The sequence below is a fragment of the Leucopleurus acutus genome (genome assembly GCF_964270905.1).
Source record: "Leucopleurus acutus genome assembly, chromosome: 2".
Classification (NCBI taxonomy): Eukaryota; Metazoa; Chordata; class Mammalia; order Artiodactyla; family Delphinidae; genus Leucopleurus; species Leucopleurus acutus.
Window position 1 is genome coordinate 175,241,250 of NC_139143.1, and position 15,401 is coordinate 175,256,650.

Below are 15,401 nucleotides of genomic sequence, written 5' to 3' on the forward strand. Positions count from 1 at the left end.
GGGAAGATCCCACATGCCGTGGAGCGGCTGGGCCCGTGAGCCACGGCCGCTGAGCCTGCGCGTCCGGAGCCTGTGCTCCGCAACGGGAGAGGCCACAACAGTGAGAGGCCCGCGTACCGCAAAAAAAAAAAAAAAAAAAACCAAAAATAAAATTGGTACTTATATCACTTGAGGTTGTTGTGAAAATTAAATGAGGTAATAATAATAATAACAATAATAATATAGTGGGTTATTCTTATTAATGTAAACCCACTATATTCAAGCAACCCCCTCCCCCCAAAAAGTGTTAGACATGGTACATGATGAAGAGAGGGTCATCCTGCAGGCACAAAGATGGCTTACAGATTAGTCTGACAGACAAGTACTCCAACCTCAGACAGTAACAGGCCTCCTTGGTTTGCACTAAATCCTCATCAGCAGGACCCAAGGGGGTGCTGTGCCAAGATCCACACCCCAGACAGAAGCTGGCTGTGAGTCAGCGGGTTTCTTTGACAGAAGCAAATGGAGAAAGGAGAGCATACAGGGCTTCGGTGGAAAAGGAGTGAAGGGGCTTTCTTCTACAGCCATAATTCCTTCTCTCATCCCCGTGGGGGAGATAGAAGCCCCCAGGTTCTCCTTGTATCATCCTTAGGGACGAAAGGACACTTCTGGGAAGCTGGGCTGATGGAGGAAAGCAAAGAGAAAAGGCCCATCCTCTGAGCCTTCTCTACCAAGCACCCAGCACTAGTGCAGAGCAGGGGCCTCAGGCAGACCCGTAGGGTGGGCAGAGCCAAGGGAGGGACTTCTCCAAAACTCCAGAGATGTGACAGCTGGATGTAGCACATGATCCTGCATTTTCTCTTCCTATAAAGCGCATTATTGGACCCACTGGCAAAATCTGTAGACTTCAGAAATGTATGCATGGTAATTTAATGTTGACCTGATTATGTGAGCTTGGTTACATAAGAGAATGTCCTTAGGTTTAAGAAACGCACATTCAGGGACTTCCCTGGTGGCGCAATGGATAAGACTCCATGCTCCCAATGCAGGGGGCCAGGTTGGATCCCTGGTCAGGGAACTAGATCCCACAAGCATGCCGCACCTAAGAGTTCGCATGCCACAACTAAGGAGCCTGCCTGCCTCAACTAAGGAGCTGGCGAGGCACGACTAAGACCTGGTGCAACCAAATAAATAATAATAATTTTAAAAAACCTCAGTAAACTTTCAAACTACTTGCTATTAAAAAAAGAAAAAAGAAATACACATTCAGTATTTGGAGGAAAGGGGCAGCATATCTGCAGTTTATTATCAAATGGTTCAGAAAAAATGTATATTTAGAGGGAAAAGGATAAAGCAAATGTGGTAAATTTAAGATTTGGAGAATCTGGATGAAGCATATTTGGGACTTCTTGAAACTTCTCTGTAACTCTGAAATCATCAAAGTAGAGAAAATAATTTCAGGGAAACATGTACCTAGGAAGATACATAAAAGCTTATCCTCAAGAACTCCCATCTCATTCCCTCCCACTACAATTTTTCTCCAGCCGAGTCCCTTGACAGCAGTACCCACAGGTGGTAATGAGGAATAGCTAATTGATACTGATATGCCGTGCCCAGTAGGCACCAACTCACTCAAACTTCAACATCCCTGTGGAGGCAAATACTATTGTTTTCCCATTTTATAGATGGGCACACAGAGGTTCAGTAACGTTTATAGACACTATTTAAGTCAGGGGGTCTAACACCAGAGTCCAGTCCTATTCTAGGAACTGATGATCTAAGCCAGGGCCAGAAGCTGTCCCCGGCTTCCCCCTTTACACCTTTTCCTCCCTGTGACCCCAGCTCTCTGGTTCTTGCACCAGTCAGGCCCCCAGGAGGAAGCCAGAGGGGCAGAATGAGACCCAGCACCCCTCTGCTTCCTCCTTGCTTGACACATCCAGGTCAGTAGAAGCAGAGGCAAAATGACTTGTTGTGCTTTATCCCCATGCCTGAAACTCATCAGCAAGAAGAAAACCCAGTTAACAGGGGCAGGTTTAGGACAGCCCAGGCAAGAGAAAAGCACGTCCAAGTCTTCTCCTTGAGCCACTCTTTCCCAGGGTGTGGCTCTGCCTGGGCTGCCCCTGGCCTGGAGGGGCCTGAGTAGCCATCACCACTCACTTTTTGGCGGCTTTTATGCTCGCCTTGGTGACTGTGCCTCACGTAGCTGCTTTTTTCTCCACGGATTTGGTGACCCTGACAGCCTAACGTTTAGCACAGAGCCTAGCACAGAGTAGGAAGTGCCATTCCCTGTGTACTGAGTTCAGAAAGTTCTTGTGCTTCAAGCCCAGTCATGCCTAAGATAACTGGGGAGTCTAAGAGATTGCGGAATCTGAGCCTTTGGGTTTTATAGGCTCCATCAGTAGTTCTGGTAATCCACTAGGTTTGAAAACCACTGCACCAGAGAGTAGTGGAAGGAAAAAAAGTCCCTACTCATCTCTTTACTGTTCACCTTCTCTAGGTCAGTGCTTCTCAGACTTTGATGTGCACCTCAGTTACCTGGAGATCTTGTTAAAATGAAGATTTGAATTCAGCAGGTCTGGATGGAGCCTGAGATTCTGCATTTCTAACCAACTCCCAGGGGATTCCCATGCTGCTGGTGCACGGACCACACTTCGAGTTAGCAAGGCTTTAAAGTGGCCCCTGCCTTCCCGTTGTGACACTAGGCAAGCTGCTTTCCCTTTCTGGGCCCTTCTAACCTGGTACTCAGATCCTCTGACCAGGTTCTGCTTCCTAGCTCAGGTATGCAACTGGCTCCCTGGAGCTGGGAGGAGGAGGTAGCAGCCCCGGTAGCCAGTTGCTGTTGGGCCTTACCAAGGGGTGGGTACCCAGGGAAGCTTTGCATGCACATGGATTGCTCAGCATCATCTGGGTGATGCCTGCCTCCCCGGACTTCAGGGCTTTAGGGCTGTCTTCCAGCTTCTTGCCTGAGTGCCGGTCAAGCTTCTCTCTCAGCTCTGCAAACTTGCAGGTGATGGGCGCTGTGGCAGTCCAGAACTGGTGAGTAGCCAGCTGCAATGCTGCCGAGTTGGTTGAGGATGATCACCTGGAACTGGGGGGAAGTGGGGGGGACGGGGGATGAGGAGGGTATTAGCCAAGCCTCCTTCAAAGGAGGTGGCTCTAACCAGCTAAGGGGTCAGCTGCCTTGGACACATTTTAAATTATAGTGAATATTTGAATGTTTATAGGGTATGCCAAGTTCCGTGCAAAGCAAATGTCATTCATTTCACTTTAATTTTCACAGCAGGGAGCCTGTGTAACCCAAAATTTCATAGCGAGGAAGTGGCAGAGCTGGGTATAAATGATGTCTATGAGTGATAGATATGATTATGTGTACCACTTCCCCCCACCTTTTAGAAAAATGGATTATAATAATAGCTACTTAACTTGTTAGGTGGCCCCAGGTCAGCTGTTTTATACATCACCACATTTAATAATCCCAAGATCACTGCAAGGTAGTCCTAGCCTCCACATGCACAAAGAAGAATGTGCCAGGGACTTCCCTGGTGGCACAGTGGTTAAGAATCCGCCTGCCGATGCAGGGGACACAGGTTCGATCCATGGTCTGGGAAGATCCCACATGCCGCGGAGCAGCTAAGCCCACATGCCACAACTACTGAACCCAAGCGCCTAGAGCCCGTGCTCCGCAACGAGAGGAGCCACCGCAATGAGAAGCCCGTGCACCGCAATGAAGAGTAACCGCTCGCCGCAACTAGAGAAAGCCTGCGGGCAGGAACAAAGACCCGACGCAGCCAAAACTAAATTAATTAATTAATTTTTTAAGAAAAGAAGAAGAATGTGCTAGACATTGCATTAAGAAAGGGTTTCGGGCTTCCCTGGTGGCGCAGTGGTTGAGAGTCCGCCTGCCGATGCAGGGGACATGGGTTCGTGCCCCGGTCCGGGAAGATCCCACATGCCACGGAGCGGCTGCGCCCGTGAGCCATGGCCGCTGAGCCTGTGCGTTCGGAGCCTGTGCTCCGCAACGGGAGAGGCCACAACAGTGAGAGGCCCGCGTTCCGCAAAAAAAAAAAAAAAAAAAAAAAAAAAAAAAGAAAGAAAGGGTTTCATGGGACTTCCCTGGCAGTCCAGTGGTTAAGACTCGTGCTTCCACTGCAGGGGGTGCGGGTTTGTAAAGGGAGCTAAGATCCCACATGGCACGTAGCATGGCCAAATTGAAAAAAAAAAAGAAAAAAGAAAGGGCTTCATATTCTGACTCTGGGTCAAGGAAACACCTGAGAGGTCCAAGCATACAGCTTCCCAGGTTCCACACAAACCTACTGAATCAGAACCACTAGGGAGAGTCCTAGGAATCTGAATTTTTTTTTTTTTTTTTTTGCGGTACGCGGGCCTCTCACTGTTGTGGCCTCTCCCGTTGCGGAGCACAGGCTCCGGATGCGCAGGCTCAGCGGCCATGGCTCACGGGCCCAGCCCCTCCGTGGCATGTGGGATCTTCCCGGACCGGGGCACAAACCTGTGTCCCCTACATCGGCAGGCGGACTCTCAACCACCGCGCCACCAGGGAAGCCCTAGGAATCTGAAGTTTTTTTTTTTTTTTTGTGGTATGCGGGCCTCTCCCGTTGTGGAGCACAGGTTCTGGACGCTTAGGCCCAGCAGCCATGGCTCACGGGCCCAGCTGCTCCGCGGCATGTGGGATCTTCCTGGACCGGGGCACGAAGCCATGTTCCCTGCATCAGCAGGCGGACTCTCAACCACTGCACCACCAGGGAAGCCCGGAATCTGAAGTTTTGAACCACTTCCCCAGTGATTTCTAATGCATTGGGTTTGAGAACTCCTGCTTTAAGGCATCAAGAGCGTACTTTGGAAATTAACCAGGTCACCAAAATGCATCATCTCGTTCAAGGGCAAACAGCAAATACACTGCAGAGTCAGGGTACTAACCCAGACTGACTGTACCTACACTGCTGACAAGAGCCCAGCATGGAGCCTGTGCTCAGTGACCACTTCCTGAATGACCCAGTGACCCATCCTGCTCTCAGGACGGTATGGCCACTTCAGGAAGACACCCATAAGTGGGCTTTCTCACCTGGGGGAGGAAGCTCCCATCTCTAAGGGTGGGTCATTCTTGCTGTCTCCTGCCATGTTGCCCTGCCTGATGTCCTTTAAGGACACGTTCTTCACATTGAAGCCCATGTTGTCACCAGGCAGGGGCTCAGCCAGGGCCTTGCGGTGCATCTCCACGGACTTGACCTTGGTGGTGATGTTGCAGGGGGCAAAGATGCCAGTTTCTACTTGGCCCACGGGCATGGTGCCAATACCTGAAGGAACAGAGAAACCAGACCCTAGTGGGCCCTCAACCTCAAGTGCCCCCACCCAGCATGTGCTCACCCCCAGTCATCCTGCAGGGACAGCCGCAGGGGCTTGTCTGCAGGGCAGGCAGGCGGCATGATGGAGTCCAGCGCTTCTAGTAGCTTCGTGCCTACCACGTTCCCCTCCTTCCTGATAATTTTCTAGCTTCGGAACCAGGGCATCTGGAAAAGCAACCACATGTCCACCTTACTCAGCCCTGGGAAAGCCTGTCCCAGGTACCAGCCCACACTTAACATGGGACCTCAAGGAATTTCTTTAAGCATTCTGAGCCTGGGCTTCCTCATCTGTGAAACGGCAATATCACTGCCTACTGGCAGACCAGTGTAAAGACACAAAAGACCACACTCAGTCCACCAAGCACAATACCTGATACGTACTATGTGCCGCCTAAACGGTGGCAGTTACTCCACATCTCGCAGGCATTGCCCCTGAGTTGAGCCCATACGTTTTAGGAAGCAGAGATTCCTAGAATCTGAATAGCCCTTACATCCCATTCCATCTGCTCATTATACAGATGGGGAAACTGAGGTCCAGAGAAGAGAAAGGACTTGTTAATGTTCAGCAAAGTTAAGTAAACATTAGTAATAAGAAGGAAAACAAGACTCAGATACTCTAACGCTCATACCTTCTAAAGACTAAGATGCTCCCCAGGGAAGCAGACTTATAAGCAAGGGCACATTATTGAGTAAAAGACCTTCTGGGAAGAGGACTTTCAGTATGACAGTGCATTGTATGCAGGCCTTTTAAGCAGACATTGTCTTCACTCCTCTAAAAACCCTACCCAAAGCTCATCAGAGACATCATCTTTGCCTTCAAAGATATATCAGTTAACTGGAAATCCAGGACAGAGGACATACAGAAAGAATCAAGGTGGTTGATATTAAGGGCCAGGTGGGCTGACCAAGAGCTGGTCAGCACTTGGACCTTATAGGTCAGGCAGACAATTGGGATCCTGATGAAGTGCCTCCTTTCAGCCGTAGGTCCTTGAGCAAACGTCTAGGCTTCGGAACTTCAGTGTCCCACCTGTATCAAAGGGAACACTGGCCCCTACCACAGCACTGTAGAGAGGGTAGGTGCCCTGGCCCTGAGGGCACTCACAGCAAGCTCTGTGAACTCTCAGTTCTTAGTGAGACTCTCAGAAGGGGAAGAGGCAACAAGTGCCATGGGTGAAAGGGTGGGGAAGGGGCATCAGGGAAGGTTTCGGTGGATGGGGAAGGAGGCTCCAGTCAAGGAAGCCTTCTTCCATGGAAGAGAAGCAAAGCTATGCAGTACAGAAGCCACACAGAACACATCTCGCCTCATGGACTCAAAAATTAGTGGCCCAAGGAAGAAGGCTACCATTTCTATTAACACTCAGCTCTTATAGAGGATGGGAGAGAGGGGAGAGGTAGGAGGCTTTGAAAAAATTTAATAAGCAATTTTGTATAAATAATTCAAACTTGTAAAAAAAAAAAGTATCCCTTCTTTTTCCAGAGGGGGTAATTGAGGGTCAAAGTGGGTTGCCAAAGGACCAATGACTGGCAGATGGCTAAACCAGGAGTTGATAATGAGGCCGCCTCCTTATCAAACACCAGCCTCCTCAATGAGGATGAGCTCTTCAATTAATTTGATGAACTTGGCAACTCATTTAGCTCTGTGCCAACTCACAGACCTGCACAGCCTTTGAGGTTGGCATCAGCTCCATCTTAAAGCTGGGGAAACCGAGGAGTGCAATGTCACAGGTATTTGAGAGCTGAGTCTAAACTCCAAGTCTACCATCTAGTCCACTGGCTGCATGCTTTGCTCTTTTAGCATCTAGAACATGGTAGGTGCCTAATAAATGCTCAAAAGGACATGAGCATGAAACTCCCTTATCTTACTGGCTGAAATGTGTAACAAAATTCAGGGTGTGGGTGGGACTTCTTTGGTGGCACAGTGGTTAAGAATCTGCCTGCCAATACAGCAGACATGGGTTTATCCCTGGTCCGGGAAGATCCCATGTGCTGCGGAGCAACTAAGCCCGTGCGACACAACTGCTGAGCCTGTGCTCTGGAGCCTGCAAGCCACAACTACTGAGCCCACGTGCCACAACTACTGAAGCTCGCATGCCTAGAGCCTGCGTGCTGCAACTACTGAGCCCGCGTGCTGCAACTACTGAAGTCCGTGCGCCTAGAGCCCGTGCTCTGCAACAAGAGAAGCCACCGCAGTGAGAAGCCCGCGCACCACAATGAAGAGTAGCCCCCACTCTCCACAACTAGAGAAAAGCCCGCGTGCAGCAACTAAGACCCAACGCAGCCAAAAACAAAAAACAAAAAAGCAAACAAAGGAGTCGGTGTGGGGAAACAGGCATCAAAAGCTTCAGATTTGTCATTTTAGGTGAGTCCCCCTTTACCACTAACGCACTCTTACCTTGTCCCTTTACCTTTTAGATTTTTCTCAGCACTTGTCATCATACACGATATTATTCCCCACTCCCAACGCGCGCGCACACACACACACACACACGACTGTGAGTGCTGTAAGCAGAGCTGCTTCTTATTCACTGTGGTACCTTCAGCACCAAGCACAGTGCCCTATGTGCAGAAGTTCAAATATGGTCCAAAGGAACACATTGCCAATGGCAGTTCTAACCTTTCTCAAGGGCAATTGGGCAGGATATGTCAGAAGTCTCCAAAATAATGCCTACCCTTTGTTCCGTTAGAGATTTTACTAATTAAGTTATTGAGGACACATGCAAAGATTTATTTACCAAAATGCTTATGGCAATTTTAAATAAAATTAGAAACAGTATTCTTAGAAGCTTGTGCCCTTGGGCTATTCCTTAACTGTGTTCCAGTTTTCTTATTTCACATGGGAATAAAATGCCTTCTTCATGGGGTTCTGTATGTGTAAAGTGCTTAGTCTGGTATCTGTCACATAGTAATTTCTTCTATCATTAATCACCATTTTCATTTAATAATGGATATGGCTAAACAAAATACTGTATTTTGAGATTCAATACAAAACACACCCATTAACTATTGAACATGTTTAAAATATTTAGTTGTGCCGGGCCTTAGTTGCAACACGCGGGACTTTCACTGTGACATGCGGCATCTTTAGTTATGGCATGCAGGTTCCTTTTTAGTTGCGGCATGTGGGATCTTTAGCTGTCATACAGAATCTTTTAGTTGCAGAAAGGGGGCTCTTAGCTGCAGCATGTGGGATCTAGTTCCCTGACCAGGGATCAAACCTGGGCCCCCTCATTGGGAGCATGGAGTCTTAACCGCTGGACCACCAGGGAAGCCCCTGAACATGTTTTTTTGTTTTTGTTTTTTCACGGTACGCGGGCCTCTCACTGTCGTGGCCTCTCCCGCTGCGGAGCACAGGCTCCGGACGCGCAGGCTCAGCGGCCATGGCTCACGGGTCCAGCCGCTCCGCGGCATGTGGGATCTTCCCGGACTGGGGCACGAACCCATGTCCCCTGCATCGGCAGGCGGACTCTCAACCACTGCGCCACCAGGGAAGCCCCCTGAACATGTTTAAATGGCAAGGAAATTTTAAAAATTAGAAGTGTTATAGAATATTATATTTAGTTTGAGTCCAGCTGTGAACGTCGAGAAAGAACTACATGAAAACTAAGTTATCTGTTAAGCCATGGGATTGCAGTTTATGCTTCATATCTGCATGAAATGCTCCTTGTAAAATGTTAGACATTACTTTTATAGTCAGAAAAAGATAGCTATGTACACGGGGAGCAAAAGCTTAAGAATCCTCAAGTCAGTTATAGAAAAGGTAGGCTTTAGGCAAATGCAGTAAGTAGTAGCAGTTAGCGCTTGAGCGCCAACTGTTTGTGTGAACAGATGCCCATGTGGAATCTCCCAGGTAATTCCCACAACCCCATGAAGTGAGTCCTAAGTCCCAGAGCATTAATACCTCCCTCGTCCCTTTACTGTGGGCAAGGGATGGAAATGGAGCTTGAACCCAGGTCTGATGCTAGAGCTAGACTTCCTTAGTAGGGTGACACTCATCTAGGAATGTTAAACCCTACCAGATTCTGGGATCCACGGGCACAGTGACTATATCTTAGACATTTATATTGCCCCCATAACTGCCTAACCCATCCTGAGAGGTAGGATAGCTTAGACGCAGTGAGCATGGGCTAGAATTCTAGACTCTGCTAACACTACCCAATAGAACTTTCTGCAGTGACAAATATTTCATAACTTCACTGTCCAATATAGTAACCACATATGGTTGTTGAGCACTTGAAGTGTAGCTAATGCAACTAAGGAAGTGCGTTTATTTGATTTAATCATTTAAATAGCCACATATAATCAGTGGCTACCATATTGGACAGTGAAGCTCTATGCTTACTAGTCACGTAGTCTTGAGTTACCTCTGTTTGTTCCTCTGTAAAATGGGAATCAAATCATGTATCCCATGGCGATGGAGATCACTCACAGTGACTGGCCTAGAAGCACACTCTAAATCCTAGGTATTATATTCGAGGAAAAGCCCAAAGATTTGAGTTGGAAAGTCTCAAGTAATTGGCCCTGCCCCATCTGCCCTCACCTTTGTGCCGGGCTCTGTCATGTTGTCCCCAAGCCCACCTCAGATGGGCACAAAGACAACAGCCTTAGTGTTGTAACCGATCTTCTTGAGAGAGGCCTTCACCTCCTTGCTGATTTCCTCAAAGTGCGTCCTACAGTAAGGAGGCTCTGTGATGTCCATCTTGTTGACTGCCACCATGAGCTGCTTCACGCCCAGTGTATAGGCCAGCTGTGCATAATCACGGGTCTGCCTGTTCTTGACAACGCCAGACTCAGACTCGCCTACACCACTTGCCACGTTCAGCACAGCGCAATCTGCCTGGCCTGAGGGACAGAGAGGAAGGTCCAACTCAGACCTGTCCTAGAACAACCACTGCCCATCCCCATAGCAGGGCCCCCATGGCAGAGCAGACAGCCCCCTGCTGGTGGTACCTGCGAGGTGCCCATGATCATGTTCTTGATGAAGTCCCTGTGACCCGGGACATTGATGTTGGTGATGTAGTGTGTCTTGGTCTCGAACTTCCACAGGGAGATGTCAGTGGTGTGCCATGCCCCCGCTCCGCCTTCAGCTTGTCCAGCACCCAGGTGTACTTGAAGGAGCCTTTGCCCATCTGGGCCAGGAGTGGGAGGGAAAACCCCAGGGTCACTCTGCCTTCCAAATCTGCCTACCGACCAAGAAGAAAGTTCCCAAGTAAGCTGAGAGTCAGAGGAGACAGTAACAGGGCAGTGTATGGAGATGCCTTTGAATTTTTAAAATAATAGAATGTATTACTTGTACAATTAAGTTTTTCTTTCAGAGCAAGTTTTAGAGTCAGAATGACCCAGGGCCACAGTGAGCCTTGAATTAACAGCAGTAAACATGTATGTAATGCTGACCATGTACCTGGTGCTGTTTTTCGTACTTAACATGGATTATCTCATTGAATTCTCACAGCGATTCGGTGAAGTTTTATTACCTCCATTCTACAGATGACATAATAGAGAAATGAACTGACTAGCTCAGGATCACACAGGTAATAAGCAGCAGAGGCAGGATTTGAACCCAAGGCATCTGACGCTAAAGTTCATGCTCTTAACCATTACCCTGTGTTAAATGGTAGCTGTGACTGAGAATTACCCCTGGGATCCTGGGTAAGTTGAATTTCTTTCAGCACTGGTGAAAATGAGGCTACTAAAAATTCTGTAGCATATACAGGTTACCATGTTAGTCTAGGGTGTACTCTGCCTCTTGCCAGCTGGGAGACCCTGAACATTTGTTCATTTCAGTTCCAAGTGCTGTGCTAGGCCCTGAAGGCAGAGTGGAGATCAGGAGAATCCAGAGACCAGGTGGATTCTTCAAGAAAATGAATTAGTTTATTAGGAGATGGGACTAGAACCCAGGTGTCCTGACTTAGGAACTTGTATAAAGTCTCCCACAGTTTAGAATATATATTAGATAAGCAGTTCTCAAAGAGTGGTTACAGGTCCTCTAGCTGTGTTTTTTAGAGGCTACATGACATGAAATTGCAACAGATTTAATGCAGAAGCTGATAAGAGAATCCAGCTGTCTGCCATTAAGCCAGACATTAATGATACCTGCAAAAAATGTAAAACAATGCCACCGCTCTAAGATTTTTTTGTTTTGAAAAATAGTTACTTTTCAAACACAAAACTATGATATTTATTTAATATGTAAGGGGTTTATCACTGTTATTTTTTTTTAATAGATTTATTTATTTATTATTTCTGGCTGCGTTGGGTCTTCGTTGCTGCGCGCGGGCTTTCTCTAGTTGTGGCGAGCGGGGGCTACTCTTTGTTGCGGTGCGCGGGCTTCTCATTGCGGTGGCTTCTCCTGTTGCGGAGCACGGGCTCTAGGCGCGCGGGCTTCAGTTTGTGGCGCAGTGTCAGTAGTTGTGGCACACGGGCTTCGTTGCTCCGCGGCATGTGGGATCTTCCCGGACCAGGGCTCGAACCCGTGTCCCCTGCACTGGCAGGTGGATTCCTAACCATTGCACCACCAGGGGAGTCCCCATACTGTTATTTTTAAATGAATTAAATATTTTAAAAACTCAGTGTTTTGTTTTTGTTTTTGTTTTTGCGGTACGCGGGCCTCTCACTGTTGTGGCCTCTCCCGTTGCGGAGCACAGGCTCCGGACGCGCAGGCTCAGCGGCCATGGTTCACGGGCCCAGCCGCTCCGCGGCATGTGGGATCTTCCTGGACCGGGGCACGAACCCGTGTCCCCTGCATCGGCAGGCGGACTCTCAACCACTGCGCCACCAGGGAAGCCCTAAAAACTCAGTTTTAATTTTGAATATGGTAAATGTAGATATGTCTAATTGACATAAACAAAAACTCTTTGGGGTCCCTGTAAGAGTATAAAGGGTTTCTAAGACCCAAAAACTTGAGAACCACCACATCCAGTCATTTGTTTCTCCATGAACTTCTCGGTTATGCTCCACCATACTGGCTCTGGGCCAGCCGTCTTTTCTCAGGGTTCTAAAGCTTTCCTGACTGGCCCCTGCCACATAAGTGGCTCCACAGCAACTGACGGCACCTTCTGGAAGCCAAGAGTAGGAAAACGGGATCTACGTAGCCGATGGCACAAATGTATGCCCTGTAAATTACTGTCTTTTTTCAATCCTCCTTATTTATGCTTCTGCAGCAGCTGGTTCTCAGACCCCTCCCATTTTGTTGACATGCTTCTTCAACTTTCTCCAAGGTTTTCCACCCACCTCCCTGGCCCTCCGTTCTCATTCTCCTGCATGGGCTTCTCTTTCTCCACCCATCCCAGGGCTCTGTCCCTTACCCTTTCCCACAGCGTGTGCCCTGCTTAATCCTGTGGTCTAGTCTCCAACCTGGGCTTCCCTCCCGAGCTCCAGACGTCAATATACAGCTGCCCCGTGGACACCTCAAGTGTCACACATCTAGGGCAGACTCGTTCAGACCCAGACCAGCTCCGCCTCTGGTATTCACCAACCATCCACTTTCTCAAGCCAGGAATTCCTCTTCTTCCCTCACCCCCTGACCTAGAGCTAACCCCTAAGTTCTGTGGGTCCCCCACCTCTGCGCCCCTGGGCTCCATCCATCGCTCTCCATGCCACTGCTGCTGCCTGGTCCCAGGCCTCTTACTCACCTGTTCAGCTGCGACAACCTGCTGACTGGCTTCCCAGACCACAGTGCTGGGCCCTTTGGTCTGTTGTCCCTTTGCTGCCCCCAGTGTGCTCTTCCTAAAAGACTTGTCTGACCCCGTCGTTCCCATGCTTGCAGTCCTTTAGTGGCTGCAGCGACAGTGGCTAGACTCCTTAGCAGGGCTGTCAAGGCCCATGTCCCCCTTTCGTCAATCGCACCCCACCTGAGGTGCTCTGACCTGCTGTTCTGGTCTCCTCGTGGCCCATGGATACCCTCCTCATTCCCTCAAGACTCAGAGGGGGTCCCTTCCTCTGGGAAGCCTTCAGGGCCTCCCAGGCCGTGTTCATTATCCCTGCCCTGGGCCCCTACACCACCCACACAGTTACTGAGCTGGTCGTGTGGCACAATGGTGTGTGACCAACAGTTCCCAGGGGACAAGGCTTGTTATGTTCGCCGTTGTATCTCCAGGGGCTGCCTCAACATCCATAATAGATGCACGGCCAATGAATCCTTTTCCCCCTTTTATTTTTTATTTATTTATTTTGCGGTACGCGGGCCTCACTGTTGTGGTCTCTCCCGTTGCGGGGCACAGGCTCCGGACGCGCAGGCTCAGCGGCCATGGCTCACGGGCCCAGCTGCTCCGCGGCATGTGGGATCTTCCCGGACCGGGGCACGAACCCCTGTCCCCTGCATCGGCAGGCGGACTCTCAACCACTGCGCCACCAGGGAAGCCCCTCTCCCCCTTTTAAATGGGGGTGCAGCTTTACCTCCTGAGATACAGTGTGGCACACTTGAATTTAAACCTTGGCGCCACCTTCAGGCGAGCTGTTTAACCCTCCCGAGCCTCATTTCCTCGCCTGGAAAATGGCAGCCACACCACCTGCCTGGAATGATTAAGAAAAGCACCTACCAGCCCAGCAGGTGCTCAGCGGGAGCGGGCTGTGCCCTCCCCCAGCATAAGGGCTCCCTCCCAGGGAAACCAAGGCTGGAAAGGGGGTGGGGGGCACTCAGGCACAGCAGCCTCAGCTCGGAGGCCGCCTTCTCAAACCTTTCGATGGTCCTCTTGTTGACACCCCCGCATTTGTATAAGACGCTCTTTGTGGTGGACTTGCCCGAGTCCACGTGGCCGATGACCACGATGTTGATCTCTTGCCCATGCTGGGAGCTGCTGGGAGAGAGAAGGACAGGTGTGCTCAGGGCCCCTGCCCCTAGCTCACCTTCCCTGGGACTGGGCCAGCAGAGGTTGAGCCAGGAGAGGAAAACAGTTGGCCAGGAAGGAAGGGGAAGGGGGCCTCCCCAACACCTCGCACCTGGGGAGGCTGCTCTGGTCTCTCCCCCAGCTCCAAGGGGGTCATGTCTACCTCCTGAGTCAGGAGGAGCCCCTGGTGCTTCTTGGCATCTAGAGCTGACCCACCGGGTGCCCAGCCCCACCCCCTTTTACAGCCCACATCCCAGGCCTGCCTCTTGCATCCCCACATCCCCACTGGCTCCCACTGGTCCTCTGGACCATGTGGGAAAAACCCAGGGCCCAGCTCTCAGGGGGTGGGCTGTCATGTTTCAGGAGGGGAGGGGATGAGCCTGCTGCCCACCAAAAGGAGGCACCTGTGGGCTTTGAGATGCTGAACGACACCCTCTCCCCAACCACTCCCAATGCCAGGTTGGGCACTAAGAGATGGCCCAAGGGTCAAAGGCAGGCCTGAGGATGGGAGGTGAAGGAAGGAACCTGGGGTCCGGAGGCGGTCCTGTACTTGCTGTCCCTGGGCGTTCAGGCGTGTGTATGGGAAAGGGTGGGAGCTCTAGCTTTTTACATATCTGCCTCCTGGGTCGTCCTGGGCCTCAGGAAGCAAATGGATTCATTCCTGTCTCCAGCCAGCACAGAGCCCGACCCATTGCAAACCCTGAGTTTGTTGAGTAAATGCAGAATCGCCGACTACCGCCTTCCGGGCCCTGCCCCCAGAGCCCTGTGCGCACCAACCCCTTTATGCTGCTACTAACTCTCTCTGAAGAGCGAGGATGCTGAGGCTCAGGGGCAGGACCACCGGTGAGAAAGTAGCAGAACAAGGGTTGGAACACAGGTTGTCTGACCCCAGCATCTTAGCCAGAGCATGGCTCTACCTCTCAGCGAATTAACGTCTGAAGGAATGAAGGGAGGAAGGGATGTGACTGCAGCCACAGCCTTGTTCATCTCTGGGGTCCCAGCCTCCGGGAGTGGGTCACTAAGTGAATATCGAGGGTGGGACCTGGAGGGGAAGATGAGCTGGAGGGGTCTCTCTCCCCTGAGGGAAGGGCTGCCCCCAGGCTTAAGGGTCAGAGCTACTGGACTGGAGTGTGAGGCCAGCACAATGCCAGCGTTTGGAACCATCCACACATCAGTTCCTGAGGACCTGACTCTGTGCCCGGAGACCAGTGTGATGCAGGGAAAGGTGGCAGAAAGAACA

General features: G+C 50.3%; 1 pseudogene across 1 annotated transcript; it reads right to left on the reverse strand.

Annotated features, from left to right (window-relative positions):
• Nucleotides 1-286: 286 nt before the first annotated feature.
• Nucleotides 287-14,318, reverse strand: LOC309975011 (elongation factor 1-alpha, somatic form-like; annotated as a pseudogene). The gene is made up of 9 exons: nucleotides 14,274-14,318; nucleotides 14,181-14,191; nucleotides 13,990-14,131; nucleotides 10,287-10,465; nucleotides 9,877-10,173; nucleotides 6,367-6,427; nucleotides 5,060-5,291; nucleotides 2,830-3,061; nucleotides 287-319 (listed from the first exon to the last, which is right to left on the reverse strand). The product of its transcript is annotated as an elongation factor 1-alpha, somatic form-like (transcript).
• Nucleotides 14,319-15,401: the final 1,083 nt, after the last annotated feature.